Source organism: Symphalangus syndactylus, chromosome 4, assembly GCF_028878055.3.
Source record: "Symphalangus syndactylus isolate Jambi chromosome 4, NHGRI_mSymSyn1-v2.1_pri, whole genome shotgun sequence".
Taxonomy (NCBI): Eukaryota; Metazoa; Chordata; class Mammalia; order Primates; family Hylobatidae; genus Symphalangus; species Symphalangus syndactylus.
Genome location: NC_072426.2, coordinates 98,263,424 through 98,285,336, shown reverse-complemented (window position 1 = coordinate 98,285,336; position 21,913 = coordinate 98,263,424). Strand labels below are relative to the sequence as shown.

Here is a 21,913-nt window from a genome sequence, read left to right as displayed (position 1 = left end):
GGATGTCTTAGCATTTTTTGAATAAGTGGCTCGATGTTTTTTGTTTTTGGAAAATTCATAGTCGATAATCTCTTTAAATATTACTTTTGCTCTATTTTCTCTCTCCTCACCTTCTGAGACTTCAATTACACATATATTATGCCTTTTCACTCTGTTCCAAATCTTTAATTTTGTTTTCTTTTTTCTCCTTTTGTTTCAGCTTGTATGTTTCCTACTGATATTTTTTAGCTTTCTAATTCTCTCCTCAGCTGTATCTACTTTGCTGTTAAGCCTATCTATCCATTTCTTAATGTCAGTTATTGTGTTTTTCAGTTTAAATTTTTCATTTGATTATTTTTAACAACATATTTAAGTTCTCTGTTGAAATTCTCCACTTGGAATTAATTTTCTTTAATGTATTAATGACATTTTAAAAAACTGTATCTGAGAACTCCCATATATTAGTCACCTATAAGTCTATTTTTATTATTTAGTCTTTCTCTGGTTTTTGGTCGCTTGATCTTGTCTCCTGGTAAGTCTTATAATTTCTTTTTTTAAATTTTATTATTATTATACTTTAAGTTTTAGGGTACATATGCACAATGTGCAGGTTTGTTACATATGTATACATGTGCCATGTTGGTATGCTATAATTTCTTATTAAATGCTAGACGTTGTGGATAAGAAATTATAGTGCAGATTTGAGGCTCTAGATAACACTTTCTTCCTCCAGAGAGGATTTTCTTTTGTCTCATGTCAGGGTCAAATCATCTTACTCTCATCTTGGATCGGGCTGGTTTAAATCTGTGCTTCAGCTTTTGCAATGGCTGATTTATTTATATATTCTAGAAATAAGGTTAGGCCTTATTTTAAAACTATATCCCATTAGGAGTCCCAGTGGAAAGCTGGAGATGCTTTCTAGGTTCCTATGCTTATGCCAGCCCAGAAGTCTTTTTTGTTTTTTCTAACCCTGAGTCCCAAGAGACTGCTGAAATCTCTGCTCAGCTTCTGGATCCTTCAACTGTTTGTGTGCAAATCTGCAAATTACTTCTGGAGAAAAATGCAGTCAGATGTCTGCTTCACATGAATGATCTCATTTTTCTTCATGATCTTTGTCTTCATCTCCCTGTTAACTTTTCTTCATTTTCAAACCAGATTTCCTAGTTGGTTATGGCAAGGAGGCTGGTCTGATATGAGTCAATCCACCATATCCAGAAGCAAAATTAAAAGTATGGACTTCAGAATCAAATTTCCAGGATTCAAATCTCAGTTCCATCATTTACTTGCATTGTGATCATGAGCAAGATATTAACTTTTCTGAGCATCAGTTTTCGTATCTCTAAAATGTGGATAATACAGTAGCTACCTTATAGGGTTGTTGTTATAATTTAGAATGTGTGTGTGTGTGTGTGTAAACTTAGAAAAGTGCCCAGAACACTGAGATGCAAAAAATGCTATATTGGCATTTTCTATCATTATTTTTATTTGACTAAATTTTCTTTCCAATTGTTTTCCATTGTATAATTTCAGTGACACATCCTTAATAGGCCTCCACTGGCTACTGGATAAAGTCCAAACTCTACATCTGCTGTTCTCAGCCCTGGTAGAATAGCAGGGTAATCTGTGGTGCTTTTAAAACTCTTGAGAACCCAGCCAAACCAGGCCAATTACATTAGAATTTTTGAGATAGGATCTAGATATCAGTAGTTCTAAGAGATCCCCAGGTGATTTCAATGTTCAGCCAAGATTGAAAACCTCTGGCTTTCAAGATCACTAACAGTCTAGCCCCAACCTATCTTTCTAACCATAATTCTCCTTTATCCCAACATGGACATTTCCTTGTAGCAAGCCTATCTATTCAAGGTCCAGACTTGCACCTATATGATCTCCTGGTGGCTCATGCAAGGCTCAGAAGCTGATGATTTATCTCTTCTCCCTCCCTTCCATGGTTGTGTGGGTGGGGACACAGGCATGAACCTCTGTCTTTGTCCCTCCCTCCTGGCCTTCATTTCCGGTTCACCATAACTTGAATCTGTTTCATAGCAATGTTTCCCATGTGTTCTTTTGCTTTCTGTTCTTCTTCTACTCATCCTTCCAGACCTTTTGCTGAAGACTTTTAACCTTTCTCTATCCAAGACTAAGACATCTCCCATTCCTCACTAGAAACACACTTTTCATCTATTTCCCTGACATTATCAACTGGCAGCATGGCATGGTAGCTAGTTTCCAATCATAAGGCTGGAGAAACCTGGCCTGCCCTCAGGAACTGACTTTGGCCAACATCATTCTCATTTCTACTTCAGTTTCTTTGGGCTACCTCGTTGGCCTAGAATATCTACTCCTTCCCGTCTCTCTGCTAATTTGCGGTCTCCTCCATCTCAAAGTTTCACTTCTTCTATTACGCCTACTAAGCATCTCCAATGCAAACTGTTCTTCCGCTTTTCCCATGCTTCTACTCACCCTGTCTATTCACAATTTTAGGTCCAAATTATATGTTCCAGAGGAGGACTTGGAAACATATTAGGAACTCAATATTTAATACTTCCTTGTTAGACCTACACAGAATTGTCAAAAAAAAAAAAGCCGAAGGTGAAAATTCCCAAAACTGATTTTCAAATCATCGTTATTATTATTATTTGCCTTAGAAATAAGGCACATGTTGCTAAATGTTAGGGAGCTCTGGGGAGGAGCATGGGTTGGTAGGAATAGGATAGGGAATTGCACTCACTTTTTTCTGCTGCATAACAGATGACCACAACCACAGCAGCTGAAAACACCGGTTTATTATGTCTCAGTTCTGTGAGTCAGAAGTCCAGGTGGCTTGTCTGATTTCTCTGTTTTGGATCTCACAAGGCCAAAATCAAGATGTTGGCCAGGCTGGGATCTTCTTGGAGGCTCTGGGGAAGAATCCACTTCCAAACTCATTCAGGTTGTTGGCAGATTCCGTTCCTGGTAACTGTGGGACTGAGGTCACCATCTTCTTGCTGGCTAGGGGGTCACTCTCAGCCTATTGAGGCCACTCTCAGATCCTTCCATGTGGCCCCCTTAATCTCAGCAACAGAGAATTCCCATGCATTGAATTCTCCTGCCTTATTTTTCTGCTACCAGCTGGAGAAAACTCTCTGCTTTTAAAAGGCTTGACTTACTGGGTTAAGCCCACCCAGCTAATCTCTGTATCTTAAGGCCAACTGACTTGGGTCTTAATTATATCTGAAAAATTCTGGCAGGGTGTGATGGCTCACACCTGCAATCCCAGCATTTTGGGGGGCCAAGGCGGGTGAATTGCTTGAGCCCAGGAGTTTGAGACCAGCCTGGGTAACATGGCGAAACCCCATTTATACAAAAAATACAACAATTAGTTGGGCGTGGTGGTGCGCGCCTGTAGTCCCAGCTACTCGGGAGGCTGGCTTAAGGTAGGAGGATGGCTTGAGCCCAGGAGGCCAAGGTTGCAGTGAGCTGAGATTGTACTACTGCCCTCCAGCATGGGCAACAAAGTGAAACCCTGTCATAAAAAAAAATTCTCAGTGGGGTGCGGTGGCTCACACTTGTAATCTCAGCACTTTGGGAGGCCGAAGTGGGCAGATCACGAGTTCAGGAGTTCGAGACCAGCCTGGCCAACATGGTGAAACACCGTCTCTACTAAAAATACAAAAATTAAGCCGGGCGCGGTGGCTCACGCTTGTAATCCCAGCACTTTGGGAGGCCGAGGCGGGCGGATCACGAGGTCAGGAGATTGAGACCATGGTGAAACCCCGTCTCTACTAAAAATATAAAAAAAATTAGCTGGGCGTGGTGGCGGGCGCCTGTAGTCCCAGCTACTCGGAGAGGCTGAGGCAGGAGAATGGCGAGAACCCAGGAGGCGGAGCTTGCAGTGAGCCGAGATCGCGCCACTGCACTCCAGCCTGGGTGACAGAGCGAGACTCCGTCTCAAAAAAAAAAAAAAAAAAAAAAAAAAAAAAAAAAAAAAAAATTATCCACAGCAGTACCTAGATTAGTGTTTTGTTGAATAACCAGGGTATGGGAGTCTTGGGTAATCATCTTTAGAATTTTGCCAACCACAGAACTGATGAAGCAGAAAGCCAGAGAACTAGTAAGGAAAGGACCACTTAGGTTCAGTGGACCAGTGGCTTGCAGAGCAAAAGCACCCTTCAGGATCACCTAATCTAGCCCTTTTATTCTCTGGATTGGAACACCAATACCTAGAAAGGGGAAGGGAATTTATAATTAATCTTCTACATATTCACCCTGGGCCAGATGTTGTACTAAATGCTTATGGAGAATATAGAGATAAATAAGACCCAGCATCTGCCCTTAGAATTTTGTTACCTATGCATCCAAGGTCCATGGAAGTTTATCTTAAGAAAATAGCTACTTAATCCTTGGAAATTATAGAATTGTGTGCTAGAAATGGACCTCAGAGATCAAATGTTCCAGTGTTTCTTAAGAATAGAAACAGTGACTTTAGATGACATGTAGACCAACATTTTAAATTGTAATCATAATGTCTTTATGTTAATGTTACCTTCTACTTATGGCAAATGATGCTGTATTCCCTGCATTACAATGACATAAAGTTTCCTTCTGCCCTCTTTCCCTCACTCTCTCTGTTTTCCTTTTTTCACCTTGCATTTATGGAATGCTTGCTGTAGAAGACAACAGAAGATGGTACTTAAGGCTTTGGCTCTGGAAAAAGAGATACCTGGATTCTGATCCTGAAGTCTCTCACTTAAATTCTACAAGTCTCACTTTCTCATCAGATAAGTAAGGGGAAATATATTATTTAAATGACATCATGTGTGTAAAGTGCTTAACAGAGGGCCCATGACATTGTAAGGATCTAATAGATGTTAGCAATTATAAAATTAACCCTTTTCTGGTCCAAGGGGAGAAGGGATTTCTGCTAAGGGGAGCTGGGCCTTGTTTCCCTGACCTCTCTGGGGAGTGGCAGCAGTGCTCAGGGCCCTTATCCCTCTCCTCCCCTCTCCTGGGACTTTTGAGAGTCTGGGAAGGTGCCTGAGATCTGGAACTTTCTGGAGAGAGAGCAAATGGATACAGAAAGTAAAGGAAATAATGGAAGGTGTCGCCATAGGGACATGCCTGTGGGAATCATCCATTCTTTGGAGAAGCAACAAACACAGATTGGGCACCAGCGGTGTGCCCTGCTTCGAGAATCTTGCAGGGAGTGAGGCAGCTGCAATAGTTCCCATTCTGTCTCTACCCTAAGCCTCCTCCCAAGTCACTCTCTCTCTTTGCCTCCCTCTCTTTATTGAAAGAGCTGTTGAAGGCCAGGCGCGGTGGCGCAGTGGCTCACGCCTGTAATCCTAGAGGAGGCCGAGGCAGGTGGATTGCTTGAGCTTAGGAGCTCGAGACCAGCCTGGGCAACATGGTGAAACCCCATCTCTACTAAAATACAAAAAATTAGCCGGGCATGATGGTACACGCCTGTAATCCCACCTACTAGGGAGGCTGAGACAGGAGAATCGCTTGAACCTGGGAGGTGGAGGTTGCAGTGAGCCGAGATCGTGCCATTGCACTCCAGCCTGGGTGACAGAGTGAGACTCCGTCTCAAAAAAAAAAGAAAAGAAAAGAAAAGAAAGAGTTGTTGAAATATCTCCTCTCTCTAAAAAATCTTCTTGCTCTGTTTGGAGAAGGAAGGTGTTTATCTCATTTATAAAAAAAAAGGACTTCAGGTGGCAGTCAGAAGAGGAAAAAGGGGGCTAGAGTCAGGCATTCAGATGGCCAAAGGCACCGGGTCACTTGGCAGTAGGTGAGAGGGGAGCTTCGGAAAGAAGATGGGAGAGCCTCCAAAACATTTATTAGCTCATAAAATGTCACCTGAGATAACCTCTAAATATTTAGAAAACTGCTTGGTGTATGCCACCAGTGGTAGACATTCAAGGTGCTGTAACATGCTGGTGGGGGAGATATTTTGTCAAGAGCTAAGAGAGAGCCCAATGATAGGTGCCTATTCTGCCAACACACAGGCGGGTGTCCACCAGCGAGGAGCCAAGCCACCCGTGCCTTGGTGATGCCCTAAGGAGGCAGAGTCCCTGGGAGGAAAGGAGATTGTAGGGCAAAGGCGAATGTTATGGTAGAAAATGGTTTTATACATCTTGATGCTATTTAAGTTATGAAGACATAGCCTATAGGTCTTCTGCCAACCAACCATTGGTTCATCGTGGGAAATGGGTTGTGAGACTCTCTGGTTCAGAATGTTTTTCTGGGCCACCTCTCTGCTTAGACTAGGGAGTGAAAACAAGTGACATAGATTTAAAATAATAATAATCAACTGGGTGCAGTGGCTCATGCCTGTAATCCCAGCACTTTGGGAGATAAACAAGTGGATCACTTGAGCCCAGGAGTTTGAGACCAGCCTGGGCAACATGGCAAAACCCTGTCTCTACAAAAAATACAAAAATTAGCTGGTGTGGTGGTGTGCGCCTGTAGTCACAGCTACTCAGGACACTGAGGTAGGAGGATCACCTGAATGGGGGCCTGGGAGGTGGCGGTGGGGGGGGGAGGTGCGGTGGGGGAGGGGGCAGGGGGTCGAGGCTGCAGTGAGCCGTGATCACACCACTGCACTCCAGCCTGTCTCAAAATAACGACTATAATAATAATAGTCACACACAGTACAGTGAAACAAGTCTTTCAACTCTACTGGTGGGAGTGTAAATTTGTCTGGTCTTTCTTGAGGCATTTGGGCAGTATCAAAGTCTTAAAAATGTTCATACACTTTATCCCAGCAATTCCACTTCTAGGAATGTGTTCTAAGAAAATAGTTGGACAAGTGCACAAAGATCAGCATATAATGATATCCATGATAGTTTTGTTCACATTTGTGAACAACTGAAAGCAACCAAAATATCCAGCAATTAGAGATTGGATAATAAATGAAGGTAACTTCATAGAATACCATGCATCTATTGAAAAGGACACTGCTGCTGTCTCTTTTTTTTTGAGAGAGAGTTTCGCTCTTCTTGCCCAGGCTGGAGTGCGATGGCACGATTTCAGCTCACTGCAACCTCCACTTCCCAGGTTCAAGCGATTCTCCTGCTTCAGCCTCCCAAGTAGCTGGGATTACAGGCATGCGCCACCATGCCGGGCTAATTTTTTTTTGTATTTTTAGTAGAGATGTGGTTTCACCATGTTGGTCAGGCTGGTCTCGGACTCCTGACCTCATGATCCACCCACCTCAGCCTCCCAAAGTGCTGGGATTACAGGTGTGAGCCGCCACACTCCACCTCATATTTATTGATAAGGAAAGATGGTTGTAATATTTTACATGAGAAGAGCAGATCCCAGGACAATATATTCATTCTGATCCTATTTTTATAGATAAAAGTAGATAAATTCCTCTATTTCAGTCATTATTTCATTGAAGGTGACTTTTTGCTGAGACTGCACCATGTGGACACCCAGTTTTACACAGGTTACTGCTCTAGATTAGTTTATATTGCCATGTTGTGAAGGTTACAGTTAGACTGTGTACATTACTTTGCATAGTGTCTGATACATAGTAGTGCTTAGAGGTAGAAAAAATATTACTTTCAGAAACTCCCTTAAAGTTGTAAAGAAGCTGCCCCTCTAGAACAGTTTGATATTTTAATAGGATAGAAACTATAATATAAAAATTGGCAAAGTTTGGTATCCTGAATACATGTAGTTGATATGATCTCAACCTTGAAAAAATAGTATATGCACCCATAGGAAAAGTCTGTGAAAATATAAATAAAAATGTTAACAGTGTTTGAGTAATGTTGGATCATGAGTGACTTGTCTCTTTTTTTTTGCTGTAACACACCAGCCTCGTGTGAATAGAACAGACAAGTCTTCATTTATGTCTTTCTCTTCACTCAAAGTTTTTTAAAAAAGACTTTAATTACTGATATAAAGTAAAACAATTACTTGTGGGTTGGCTGAGAATTGCTAGAAATTAATAAATAGTTTGGAAATATTTAGTAAATTCTAAGTACTTAGCAAAAGTAATTAAAATATTTATAAGCGAACACCCATAAAACACCACCAAGCAAATACATTACTCAATAAATGGTTTAATTAGTATTTCATTACTAGAAATTAATCTCAGTAACGAAACATTACTACAAATTACATGTAGGATAGACAACTTATTTTACTGCTATTAATGATTTCAATTACTAAGTTTGTGCAAGCCTAATTTCTTCCTGCTTCCCCCACTCCCTTCTCCCGCTCCCACCCAGGCAAGTTCCCACACACTGGGTCTGAATTAGGATGTTTGGGGCTGGTCTGGAACTGCATTGTTGGGAATCCCTGGCACACAGGTTAACAATTTCCCTTGGCTTATTTCTTGGTTGTCTTGCTGAAATACAGGCCCTGGGTGCCTCTTAATCAGCTAGAATCAAACTCCAGGGGCTGGTGGGCTTCTTACTGCAGATATACTCTCCTCTGGAGTCTTCTAAATCACTTGGCTGCAAGGATCTATTCCTTCCCCTCTCCTGTGCCAAGGCCTTTCTGGCACTGGTTTGTATCCCTGGTCCACCTTCCAGGTTGGGTGGGGTGGGGTGGGCCGGGCTACTATCAAGTCATCAGAGGACATTGTCATGCAGTTTAGAAAAAGGAGTCCCTTCCTCCAGACAGATGCAGTCACACACCAGGGTGGATTTCAGCTCCCATTTTTTTTTTGGTCAGGTTCCCCAGGAAACAGATTTGCATGCAGGAGTCTTATTGGGGAACGCTTTCAGAACTACCACCCTGTATAGGAGCGAGAGAAGCAGGACTATGCAGAAGGAGAAGTTGAACAACTCCATGGAAAGCTCTGAAGCTGGGATCATCCTTCCAGAATGTCTTGGATTGAGACAAAGGGTGGGGATTGTTATTCAAATTGTTAACCACACAGCGATGGGTTCCATGGCTTGGCAGGTGACAGCCCAGTGACCACAGCCAAGGAGGATTTAATAGGGGATTTCATTACTAGTAACAAGTAAAGCTGACACTGGGGATAGTTCTCAAAGCAGTGCTTCCCGGGTGGTGGGGCGGCGGGGGGGGCGGTGGGGAGGGGGCTTGTGGGTGTGGTTTGCTCCTGGCTTTGATAGCTTTGATACACGAGTTGTCCCAATGTTCTGCTGGCACCGGGGGAAGTGTTGCTTTTGGTGTTAGAGTGAACCCTTGCTGAGACTTCTGCCTAGACCATAAGCTCCAGAAGGGCAGGCTCATGTCTCATGGTATCCCCAGACCTTAGCCCAGTTCACAGCTCCATTAATATTTGCTGATTGAATATATAAGACTAAAGACAAACTGTTACTTAAATGCATTAATGTGAACTTGATACACTTGACAAAGGGAAATAGAGAATCTGATCTAATCTGAGGGATCGAGGAGGCTTCTCCAAAGAAGTGACGCTTGAGCTGAGACCCAAGGACTGGTTAAGAGTGAACCAGGCAAAATGGGGGGAAGGGGGTGCTTCCCAAGCCTCCCCTGGACAGGCGTTCAGCTTTGCCACCTCCTGTGTGTGTCTCCTGGGAGGAAACAGAAATGAGAAGGCATGCTCACTGAATGTATCCTGTTATCTGTTGCTGAAATGTATCCTTTGTCTGTATCACAGCCTTATCTTGTACAAGATTCATGTGTCCGTGAGCTCATTTCCACCAGAACTCAGCCCAGGCTGCTGTGGGATGGAATCACCCGCACCTGGATGTGCTTTCTGGGCTGGTACATACAGGCAAGGCATCACGGCTGGAGGTGGGGGGGTGCCTAACCCGGGATTGCCCAGGGAGGGGTTTGCACATGGCTGTGGCATGTTGTGGAGGAACTGAGGGTGGAAACAGCTGGGCCACCCCACACCTAAGCCCGTGTTTCTCATCTGTTCTTATCTACTCTGCGCCACCCTTACCCCCTCTGGGCCTGTCTCTACTCCCCACTGCCCGAGGACTGTGGCCTGTACATTTCATTTCTCCTCCACACCTGTTCAGGGGGCCTCCCCTTTCTGCAGTGCCCCTCTTGATGCACAAAATCCACCCAAATCCCCTCCATGGAGCCCTGCCCAGTGACTCTAGGTCCTGCTATGCTCAGCCCTCCCTGGATTTCTGTGGCCCTAGCTGCAGATTCTTTAGGGCAGAGACTTGGTTTGTTTGAGAAATCCCGTGCTTGGTCCCAGGCCTGCTCCAGAGCACAGAGGTTGGGAAAAGGCTGCAGGAGAAGTTGAGCCCTGAAAGAAAACCCAGCATGCCCACCCCTGTTACATGATGCCCCTGTGGGTGCCAGGCCTTGTGAATTGTGCCGGGGGTGACATCTGCTGGGCCTCCCATGCAGGGGGCCACAGGCTTGGCTTCAGCTGGTGGTGGCAGGACTGGGTGTGGAAGGGAAAGGAAGATGGAAAGTTCACATTTATCATGTCTGGGACTTTGCCTGCCTTGTCCTTAATCAGTCTGTAGCTAATTAGCTGCCTCCTCAGCTTGGCAGAGCACCATTAATCACCAAAGGAGAAAGCCAGCAGCAGTGCCTTGGGGCTCAGGGGAAATCAGCCTCCTTGGGTGGGCCCTTCTTGTCTGTAGCACTGAGAAGGCCACAGGGGCTCCTCTATGAGGGTCCCTCGGGTGGCTGGGAAGGGGCTCTGGGGCCCTGTGGCAGTTGAGATGTCAGAGGAAAGGTATGGCATCTCCTCTTCCTCCTTGCTTCAACATTCTACTTACGTTCATGGTGAAAATGTGCCTAGCCCCAGACAAGAAATTCCAGACTCCCTTGCAGCTAAGGAAGACCAGATGGCACAACTCGGACCAATAAGGCATAAGCTGAAACCTTCAGCCTGGCTCTAGGAAGTCTTTTCCTTTCCTCACAGAAGACATTGGATGCCGCTGGTCCTACCCCTTCTTGCCCTTTCTCCTTGCTGCCTTGAATGAAGACTTGAAGGCTGGAGTTCCTGCAGCCATCAGCCTCTATGAAGGAAAGACCAAGAGAACTGTAGTGACACCAGCCCTGACATTGTTGCTGATAAACCAATGCCAGTAACCATTCTACCTCTAGATTTCGTTATATGAAAAGAATACATCTCTATTTGTTTAGGCCACTGTTGGCTGGGTATTCTGTTACCTGTAGCCAAAGACATTTCTAATATAGAGGGAATTCTGGTTGGTGCCAGCCTCATTGCAGAGATGCCCAAGGTCCATAGAGTACTTCAGACATCCCCAAGCTTCGCCAGTCCATGGGGCATGAGAGAGGCTATAGTGGTAACAGTAACCCAGTGTCACCAGCTCTGCGCCTCCAATCATGCAGCCTCTGCACTTCTTTGTCCTTTAAAGTCTCATTATCCAACCCCTTTAAGCTACCCATGTCATGAAGAAAGTTTCAGAAAGTATCTGGTGTGACATTGATATATCAGTGGTGTTAAACTCTATGCAATGGAGTTCCTGGTAAGGCAAAACTAGATTTTCTGGCAGATAAACAATGTTTCCTCTCTTAGTTGTGTGACTTTGAGGTAAGTAGGAAATGCACTGCTCTGGGAAAGGGGTGTGACAAGGAATGCTGTGATGCTGAGCGGGTTTGGGTGTGCAGAGCTGGTCACAGAGGTTGGGATATTTCATAGGGGCCAGGCAGTCTCCTGGCAGGACTGAGAACAAGACCCTGGCTGATCCTTCCCTGTTGGGGTATAAGGTTACTAGAGCCTTTCTGATGAACTGAGTCAGTCTCTCTAAGACCCTTTGGCATGAAAGGGTAGAAAGGACCCTGCGGTGGCTCACATCTGTAATCCCAGCACTTTGGGAGGCCGAGGCAGGTGGATCATGAGGTCAGGAGTTCAAGACCAGACTGGCCAACATGGTGAAACCCCGTCTCTACTAAAAATACAAAAATTAGTCAGGCATGGTGGTGGGTGCCTGTAATCCCAGCTACTCAGGAGGCTGAGGCAGGAGAATCGCTTGAACCGGGGAGGCGAAGGTTGCAGTGAACCAAGATTGTGCCACTGAACTCCAGCCTGGGCGACAGAGAGAGACTCTGTCTCAAAAAAAAAAAAAAAAAAAAAAAAGACCCCAGAGGGGAGCTCACCATCAGGAAATGGGGAGTGGGAATAGGTGAGTCAAGTTGATATCAGGCTTAGATGCTTGTTATGGGGGCTGGTGCCAGCCCAGCATGTGGCAGGGTAGAGATGATCCTGGACCCAAGCGTTCTGTGCTGTGGGAACAATGGCTGCACATAGGAGTGTGAAATAAAGGAATTGTAGACTGGAGCGCACGGTAGGGCTCCACTATGCTGTGTGCATCCAGCCATCTGGAGCACAAAAGCGTCACTTGCTGGTGGATATGGAGGGGGGTCAAACTGTGCGCGATCAGTGTTCAACAGTAACCTCTTGTGGCAGCCGACTGATAAGACTGTTCAGTTCTGTCTGCATCTGGCTTTTAGAAACGGCAGATCCTGATGAAAAGAGTAAGCGTCTCTTGTTCTTGGACAGTTTGGAGGAAGTGAGGTGAGGGGAGGGAGATCCTGAGAGGTAGAGGTAATATAGCCCAGTGGTTAGGAGAATGGGCTCTGGAGCCAGATGGCTTCGGTTTGTGTTCCTGCTCTGCTACTTACTGGTTTACCTTGTGTACAGGTCTGGCTTCACAGATGTGCAGACCTGTGCAGTCTCACAGGGCTCTGTCCTTAAATAGATCCCTATGCTTGGCTTGAAGTTTGGTGTCTCAGAAATCTTAGTAATTTTTGAACAAGGGCTCCCTATTTTCTCTTTTCTTTTCTTTTCTTTTTTTCTTCTTTTCTTTTTTTCCTTTCTTTTCTCTTCTTTTCCTTTTCTTTCTTTCCTTTCTCTCTTTCTCTATCTTTTTTCTTTTCTTTTTTTCAGGGTTTTGCTCTGTTACCCAGGCCAGAGTGCAGTGCTGCAATCTTGGCTCACTGCAGCCTCAACTTCCTGCGTTCAGGCAATCCTCCTGCCTCAGCCCCCTCCAAAGTAGCTGAGACTATAGGCACGCGCCATCAGGCCCAGCTAATTTTTTGTATTTTTTTGTAGAAATGGGGTTTTGACCTTTTGCCCAGGCTGGTCTCAAACTCCTGAGCTCAAGTGATCTGCCTGGCTCGGCCTCCCAAAGTGCTGGGATTACAGATGTGAGCCACCACACCCAGCAACCTCAGCCGCTTTGAGTAATTGAGCCTACAGGCATGCACCACCACACTCGGCTAATTAAAAAGAATTTTTTTTTTTTTTTTTGTAGAGACAGGGTCTCCCTATATTGCCCAGGCTGGTCTCAAACTCCTGGACTCAAGCAATCCTCCTGCCTCAGCCTCCCAAAGTGTTGGGATTGGGATTACAGGCATTAGCTGCCGCACCTGGCCAGGCCCCCCATTTTCATTTTGCATTGAGCCCTGCAAATTACATAGCCAGTCATGTCTGGGCAAACTATTCTCTTATGCCTCTGTTTTCCTATTTCTAAAACGGATTTTTAAAATATTATCTGCCTCAGAGAGTTGTTGTGAATATTAAGTGAGTTACATACACACAAAATACTTAGAGTAGGGTATGGCATGTAGTAAGCTCCATGTAAGTGTTAGCAATTGCTATCATGCCTGTTAACTGAGGCAAGTGAGGACTCCGGCAATTAATTTGCAAAATACAGGGATGTGACTACGTTCATGTCTCCAGCTGGTGAAGCATATCAGATCAAGTACATAGGGAAACAATGAAGGAGAGGAAAATGTGACCCCTCGACTTATTTCTCACACAAGAAGACATGCCTCATTAATCCCACATCCATCTGGGCCCGCAGGGCTGACAAGAGAGGAGAATGTGGAAGCCCGAGAAGTGTGGAGTCAAGGCCAACCTCCTGCCGGAGGGGCTGGCAGCAGAAGTCAGGCATGGCTCTGAGGGGTGGGATAGGGCACCTCCTGGAAGCAGCCTGCATCGTCCCCAAGGGGCCAGCCTAGGGGGCAGGCTGTCCTTAACTCGGGCCTCATTGCCCTTCCCTGAGATGGCACTGCAGTCAAAATGGGGGGCCCAGCCCCAGCCTTCTCTCCCTCTGAGCCTGTCTCACATTTCCAGACAGAGATCAGAGGATAGGATATTGTGAAGGATGGTTTATTATGATGATTATTCCAAAAAAGCTTTTTGTTGACACCTAACATACACACATAAAAGAGGAGAAATAATAGGTTGCCACCTCAAAAACCTTCCCAAATAATGAGGTCAAGAAATAGGACATCCTGGAAGTCCCCAGCGAGCTCTCCGCCCAGTTACTCCCTTCTTCCCAAATTCACCACTACCTTGCCTGTTATTATTATTATTTTTGAGATGGAGTCTTCCTCTGTCCCATCTTGAGTGCAGTGGAGTGCTGTGGCACGATCTCGGCTCACTGCAACCTCCACCTCCTGGGTTCAAGTGATTCTCTTGCCTTAGCCTCTTAGCCTCTGAATAGCTGGGATTACAGGCACCCGCCACCACACCTGGCTAATTTTTGTTTCCCTTCGTTTGTTTTTTTTTTTTTTTTTTTTTTTTGAGAAAGTCTTGCTCTGTCGTCCAGGCTGGAGTGCGGTGGCACGATTTCGGCTCACTGCAACCTCTACCTCCCAGGTTCAAGCGATTCTCCTGCTTCAGCCTCCCCAGTAGCTGGGATTACAGTCATGTGCCACCACACCTGGCTAATTTTTATATTTTAGTAGAGATGGGGTTTCACCATATTGGCCAGGCTGGTCTTGAACGCCTGACCTCAAGTGATCCGCCTGCCTCGGCCTCCCAAAGTGCTGGGATTACAGACATGGGCCACCGTGCCTGGCCTAATTTTTGAAATTTTTGGAGAGACAAGTTTTCACCATGTTGGCCAGGCTGGTCTTGAACTCCTCACCTCAAGTGATCTGCCCACCTCGGTCTCCCAAAGTGTTAGGATTACAGGCGTGAGCCACCACGGCTGGCCCCTATTACTTTTTTTTTTTTTTTGAGACAGAGTCTTGCTCTGTTGCCCAGGCTGGAGTGCAGTGGCACAATCTTGGCTCACTGCAAGCTCTGCCTCCCAAGTTCACACCGTTCTCCTGCCTCAGCCTCCCCAGCAGCTGGGACTACAGGCGCATGCCACCAAGCCCGGCTAATTTTTTTGTATTTTTAGTAGAGACAGGGTTTCACTGTGTTAGCCAGGATGGTCTCGATCTCCTGACCTCGTGATCCGCCCGCCTCAGCCTCCCAAAGTGCTGGGATTACAGGCGTCAGCCACCGCGCCCGGCCTCCCCTATTACTTTTTAAAACCATTAGATTTCACTTTTCCCAATTTTTTAATTTTTAAAATTTCAAATCTATAAACTAAATTGTAAGTCTAGACTAGGAACACCTATATATTCACCTAATATACCAGTTGTTAACATTTTGCTGTATACTCTCTCTCCCTTCCTGTTTCTCTTTTCTCTCTCCCACCACTACACATTTTTTGAATCATTTGTGAGTTACTTGTAGACATTATGACACCTTATTTCTAAATATTTCAGCACACATCTCCTAAGAACAAGGGCATTTGCAGAGTGCAATTACCACACTCAAGAAATTTAACCTTGCTACAATGTAACGTAAGTTTATACACATCTCCCCAGTTATCCCAATAATGTTCTTTACGGATATATATATTTTTAAAATCAATAATCCAATCTTGGGACACACTTTGCATTTAGTCGGATGTCTCTTCAGTGTTTTTTAATGTAGAACAGTTCTACATTTACAAAAAATCTTTTATGACATTGACATTTTTGAAGCATATAGGCCAGTTTTGGGGAATGTCTTTGAGTTTGGATTTGTCTGTTTCTTCATGATTGAACTCAATTTAAACATTTTCGGCAAGAATGCCACATGAGTTTTAATGTTAACCTTATTTATTACTTATAATTAATTTATTATTTATAATAGTAGCTGCAACTTATTGAGTGTCCATCATGTGATGTGGGGATTATTGTGTCCATTGTGCAGATGAGGTAACTGAGGCAGAGAGTGGCTAAGTACTTTTCCCAAAGTCACATAGAAAGAGGACAGGCCGGGATTAGGTCTGTCTGACTCCAGTGCCCATGCCCATAACCATTGCAGCCGACTACTGTAGTGGCAATCACTACTGCCAGTGACGGCTGGTCCCACTGGAAGAAGACCTGAGGCTGTGCCTGGAGGCAGGGCCTCCACTCTGTTCTCTGCAGAGTGCCAAGCTTAGCCAGGGCCAAACCCAGAACCAGGGTCCAAATTGTTTATTGAACAAAAAAAATGAATGTTTGTTCTGTGGACAGAAGTTAACATGGAGTCCATGGACCAGTGTCACCAGAGTCACCCAGAAAGCCTGTCAGAAATATACATCTGTGGGCCCTGCTGCCAACCCACTGAATCTGCACCTCAGTTGGTGGACCCTGAGGATCTAGTGAATTAGGTTTGCCTGATGATCCTCATACAGACAACATTAAGTGAAAAGAGCAAGTTTTAGAACAGTGCATACTGCGTAATCACATATGTCTCTTTCTCCGTTTGAAGCTTATGTGGTTATATATGGATTTACAGTTTCAGGAAGGACACTAGAAAACTGTTACCAATATTCACCTCTGAGGAATGGGGCTGGGAGCCTGGGGGGCTGAAGGAGGACTTTACCTTCTACCTTATGCATTATTAGACATGACATAAGTGATAAATTAATACATTCTTAGTGTAAAAAATTAAACATTGCAGATAAGTAGGGTCTATATAATTTATCACTGAAACTGAACGCTTTGGGGAGTGAAAGGCAGTGCTGTTGTTAGTTTCACCAGCAACAGAGAAAACAGAAGCCATCCTGGGCAAACCTGGACAGGTGGTCACCCTGCGAAACCTGAAGGACCCTTCGATCCTCCCATCTGGTTACAACCACCCCCAATCAGAGGTAACCACTGTTATCAGCTTGATGTGTATTTTGCAGACCCTTTAAGTACAATATGTAGCCATTGAAAGTGCTTTGGCCATTTCTGTTTTCCTTGTTTTTTTTTTGAGACAGGTACTCTGTTGCAGGCTGGAGTGTGGTGGTATGGTCATAGCTCACTGTAATCTGGAGCTCCTGGGCTCAAGTGATCCTCCTGCCTCAGCCTCCTAAGTAGCTGGGACTATAAGCACACACCACCAGGACTGGATGTTTTTTTTTTTTTTTTTTTCCTAGAGACAGGGTTTCACTATGTTGCCCAGGCTAGCCTTGAACTCCTGGCCTCAAATGATCCAGGAGTGCCACCTCAGCTACCCAAAGTGCTAGGATTACAGGCATGAGCCACCACGTCCAGCCTGGCACTTTTTCTTTTTACATAAATAATATCACACGCAAGTTGTCTTTTTTCACTCAGCCACATGGAGCTACTTCATTTCTTTGAGCAATGCATGCTGTATAGCATTCTACATATTCCACAGATGAATCATCTACATCCTCTTGTGGATGGGTATTCAGGTTGTTTCCAATTCTTTGGAATGATTAATAGTGCTAATGATCATGATGATGGGGATCTTGTCTCAACAGTGGAACAACCTAGTATCCATCAGAAGTCAGCCTAATGTTAAAATATTATCAGGAGGTGGCATTTTTTTTTTTCTTTTTTGAGATGGAGTCTCACCCTGTCATCAAGGGTGGAGTGCAATGGCGTGATCTTAGCTTCTGCAACCTCTGCCTCCCAGGTTCAAGTGATTCTTTTGCCTCAGCCTCCTGAGTAGCTGGGATTACAGGCATGCACCACCACACCTGGCTAATTTTTGTATTTTTAGTAGAGACGGGGTTTCACCATGTTGGCCAGGCTGGTCTCAAACTCCTGACCTTCAGTGATCTGCCCATCTCGGCCTCCCAAAGTGCTGGGATTACTGGTGTGAGTCACCATGCCCAGCCAGGAGTTGGCAGTTTTGAGGCACAACTGAATTTATGCACATGGTCCCTCACTAGGCCTGAGGACTCTCCACTTCTCATATCCAGGGAAGATACAGATGGAGTTCAGAAGTGGGGATCTCCCCAGCTTCACCATCAGAAGATCCTCAGAAGGTCTTTGGCCTCTCCAAATCTTTCCTGCAGTTGAGGTTTAGCAGAGGTTCCCAGGAGAGTCGACTCCTCCATTCTTACTCTTTATTCCTCATCTTCCCTTTCCTCTACTATTCATGAGCCTCTTTTACTTATCCAAGGTGGCATTTGGATATGGTGGAAAGAGCCTGGACTTTAGAACGGGATAGACTGTTTGATTCCCAGTTCCACCACCAACCAGCTATGTGACTTTGAGTGAATTGCTTTACCTCTCTGGGCCTCCAGTTCTTCCCCATTTTACAAATAGGGAAATATTATCCACCTCCCAGGATTATGAGTTTATATGTTGGATAACAGAACAGGTCATGTATATGCCCCTTGTTGCCACAAGGTGAGCGCTCCCTAAGTGTTCATCACTCTAGTCCCCTTCCCTCTCTCGCCATTGCTCTGTGTGGATTAGTGCCACTCCAATCTTGAAATACCTATGGGTGCTCCAGAGACCAGGGATTGTCCTTCTTCCCATTTGCCACTAACTCTCATCTTCCCAAGCCCTGGCACAAGTTTGGGGCACATTTGGAGCCCCCAAAAGGAGGTAGAGATGCAAAGGGGCTGCTGTAGGGGTCAGGCTTTGTCTTTATGCAGGGTGCTGGGAAGGCTACCCAGCAAAGGACAGAGAGGCAAGGCCCTGCCCTCGGATAGATCTCTGCCTTATGGGATTTTCAATCTGATAGGAGCAATAGTTCCTAACCCTGGGGTCTAGAGACCTGGTCTTCTTCCCCAGATCTCCTAGCCTGTTGGGAAGGGCCTAGTCAATATCCTCTGAAGCACCTTGCCTGATGAGGGAGACTTGATTTGATATCAATTCTCAGAAAGTTTCCAGGCTGATGGAGGAAACACACTGTCATCTGGAAAGCCTTCCCAAGGTTCGGTGAAGACTTCCACTTGACGTGAACCTCTATTCAGGCACCACTTCCCTACGTATGAATGCATGCTGGTCTCCACTGGACTGAGCTGCCTGAATGCAGGCATATTATCTTACTTTTGGGATCTCTGGTCCCAGCTTGTTGCTGGCCATCTTGAAGAATGCTTGCAGATTGGGCACATTCTCATGGGCTCCCTATTTAAAGAAGAGCCAGGGTCCTTAAATAACTCAAGGGCACAGACAAAGCAATTCAGAGCGTGAGAGTGAGTGAGTCATCAAGGACAGCTGAGAGTACGGGATGGACCAGGAGGGGCTGCCTGGGCCTAGGGCAGAAGGACCACATGGGAGCCAGGCCTCCGCCTCCCCCAACCGTACCTATCTGCACTGCCTTCTGGAAACTGCTGCAGGTCTGTAGGTGGTGTTTTAGAGGAGCACCCACACAACCTCTCCCCATGGGAGCTGTGTGCCGAGGGGGGGCACCTCTGTCCTCGTAGGAGGGGAGAAAACACGTCAGACCCTGAGTTGACGGGCAAGTCAAAACTGCTGGTTAAATGGCTTTAAAGTAGTGGCCATTTATAAGTTAATGAAAGAGAAAATAGGCACATTATACATACAGATTTGTCCTTAATGAGGGGAAAAGGCATTGTTTACTGATGTTCAGTTCTAATTATCCATGCACAGGGCTAGCTTTATTCCAGCAGTGCCGCGTGCCTCCATTCTCCCATTTTCCACCACGTTCTTTTAACCCCTTCAGTGCCCACCCAGGCTCTCACCTATCTCCCAGAGCATCAGTTTCCAGTGCTGGCTGAGCGGCCAATTCCTGGCCGACCCTGTGGAGACCTTTGACCCTGGCAGACAGCACAGCGGCTGCTTGTGTCCTGTGCTCTCCTCAGCTGAGCAGCCAGATGGAGGGCAGTGCGGCCAGGACCCTCAGGGCAGCCACCCTCGGAAGGAGGCAGAGCTCAGGGGGGTGCCAGGGAAAACCCAACTGAGGAGGCAGGTGGAGTCTGAAGACTGCAAGCCAGGGACTCCCCAAAAAGCCAGGGCTCGGTAGAACCACCCACCAGTCCCATCCTTTGCAGTTTTTCTGAAACTGTCAAGAAGGGAGGGGGGCTCCCCTGGAAAAGGCAAACAGCAGGGTACCTCCCAAACAGGCAGCTCACTGAACCATTGCTAAGGTGACACCTGTCCATCCTCACTTCAGCATGAGCAAATGGGAGATCACTCTGGGATAAACAGATAACCCCTTGCTACCCCATAAGCTCTCCTCTCACCCCAAGATCCCAGCCTGCTAGATGCTGCTTGTCCTCAGTGGAGAATAAATAAGCAATAGATGCGAGAGTGGAACATGCATGACCACTCCTGCCAAAGTGAGCTCAGCGTTGGCTCAGCTTGGGAAATCAGCAAGGAGGAAAGGAGCTACTTGCTGAAAGTGGGGTAGGGAAGATTGCTTGGTCAGCCCCAAACCCTAATCATCCAGTGGCACATTTGAGCTGTCTTCAGGAGTCTATGCTGAGAAGGGATTTGGCTTTTCCTTGAACTTTCTGGGTGAACAGCAGTTCTAACTTGCTGATGCTCAGAATGCATTCTCTACTCTGCCTTGGGAAGCCCAGGAAAATGCAGTGGGTGGTTGCAAGTGGTGGTGGCAAAACCACTACCTCCATGGCCACTAGACAAGAGAACACGGGGTTACCCCACAACACAATTTTGGAGGTTTGATCAAAGAGGGAACTTCCTGATTGATTAAAAAGGCAATTGGGCAACCTTATGCCAATAAACGTGAAAATTTAGACAAAATGGACAAAGTCGTAGAAAAATACAGATTACCAAAACTGACAAAAGAATAGAAAGCCTGAATAATCCTGTAACAATGAAAGAACTTGAATCCTGCTGGGCTTGGTAGGTCATGCCTATAATCCTAGCACTTTGGGAGGCTGAGGCAGGAGGATTGCTTGAGGCCAGGAGTTCAAGACCAACCCACGCAGTATAGTAGGACCCTATCTCTACAAAATTAAAAAAAAAATTTGGCTGTGCATGGTGGCACGTGCCTGTAGTCCCAGTCCCAGGCTGAGGTGGATCACTTGAGCCTAGGAGGTTGAGGCAGCAGTAAGCTATGATTATGCCACTGTACTCCAATCTGGGAGACAGAGCAAGACCCTGTCTCTTAAAAAAAAAAATAAAGAAAATAACTTGCATCTTGAATGAAAGATCGCCACACAGAGAATGCCAGGCTCCAATGGCTGCCCTTCCTTTGTTGTTATTGGGCATCTGCTGCTATTCATTTTCTTTTCTTTTCTTTTCCTTTTTTTTTTCTTTTTTTTTTTTTTTTGAGATGGAGTCTCACTCTGTTGCCCAGGCTGGAGTGCAGGGGCACGATCTCGACTCACTGCAACCTCTGCCTCCCAGGTTCAAGCCTGCCTCAGCCTCCCAAGCAGCTGTGACTACAAGCATGTGTCACCACGCCCAGCTAATTTTTTTTTGTATTTTTAGTAGAGACAGGGTTCCACCATGTTGGTCAGGTTGGTCTCAAACTCCTGACCTCAAATGATTTGCCCGCCTTGGCCCCCCAAAGTGCTGGGATTACAGGCGTGAGCCACAGTGCCCAGCCATCTGCTGCTATTTGTAAAGCCAAAGCTTCAATCCACATCCTCCTCCTTATGCCTATTTTCTACATGTTAAAACCTTGAGACAAGCGGAGTTAGGTTTTAATCTTCCTTCCCCTCCTTAAATCAGAGGAGACATCCTACAGCACCTTTTTTTAAAATAAAAACCTCCTATTTATTTGCAGATTGGAATGGGTAATCAAAAGACCTTTCATGATATTATTTATTCAGAGTCCTTGCATCAAGCTTGCCACTTATTTAATCTGCATAAGTGTCCTGCAAGAGAGATACTAGGATCCCTGTCTGAAGCCTGTTCTCTTCCCACGATACCTCCCTGCTGCCCCAGAAGAAGCCTACTCCTCTCTCAGGAATAGGAGGGTCATGACTGAGTCCTCCCCACCCTCCACTCCCATCTAGCCATCAACATCTAGGTCAGAGTTTCAGGCCCCTCTCCCCTGATGACAGTGCTTGGGAATTTCTTC

At 45.6% G+C, this 21,913-nt stretch overlaps 1 long non-coding RNA gene across 2 annotated transcripts in view; it reads left to right on the top strand.

Annotated features, from left to right (window-relative positions):
* LOC129480308 (uncharacterized) overlaps positions 1-9,676 on the top strand; it is a 45,747-nt gene extending 36,071 nt beyond the window's left edge. Inside the window, exons 2-4 of one of the 2 annotated variants that reach the window (XR_010120380.1) lie at positions 4,629-4,740; positions 8,647-8,820; positions 9,560-9,676. This is a non-coding gene — a long non-coding RNA (uncharacterized lncRNA). Of the gene's footprint in view, positions 1-4,628; positions 4,741-8,646 lie in introns of both variants that reach the window. The other variant, XR_010120379.1, reaches the window with a different exon arrangement.
* Positions 9,677-21,913: the final 12,237 nt, after the last annotated feature.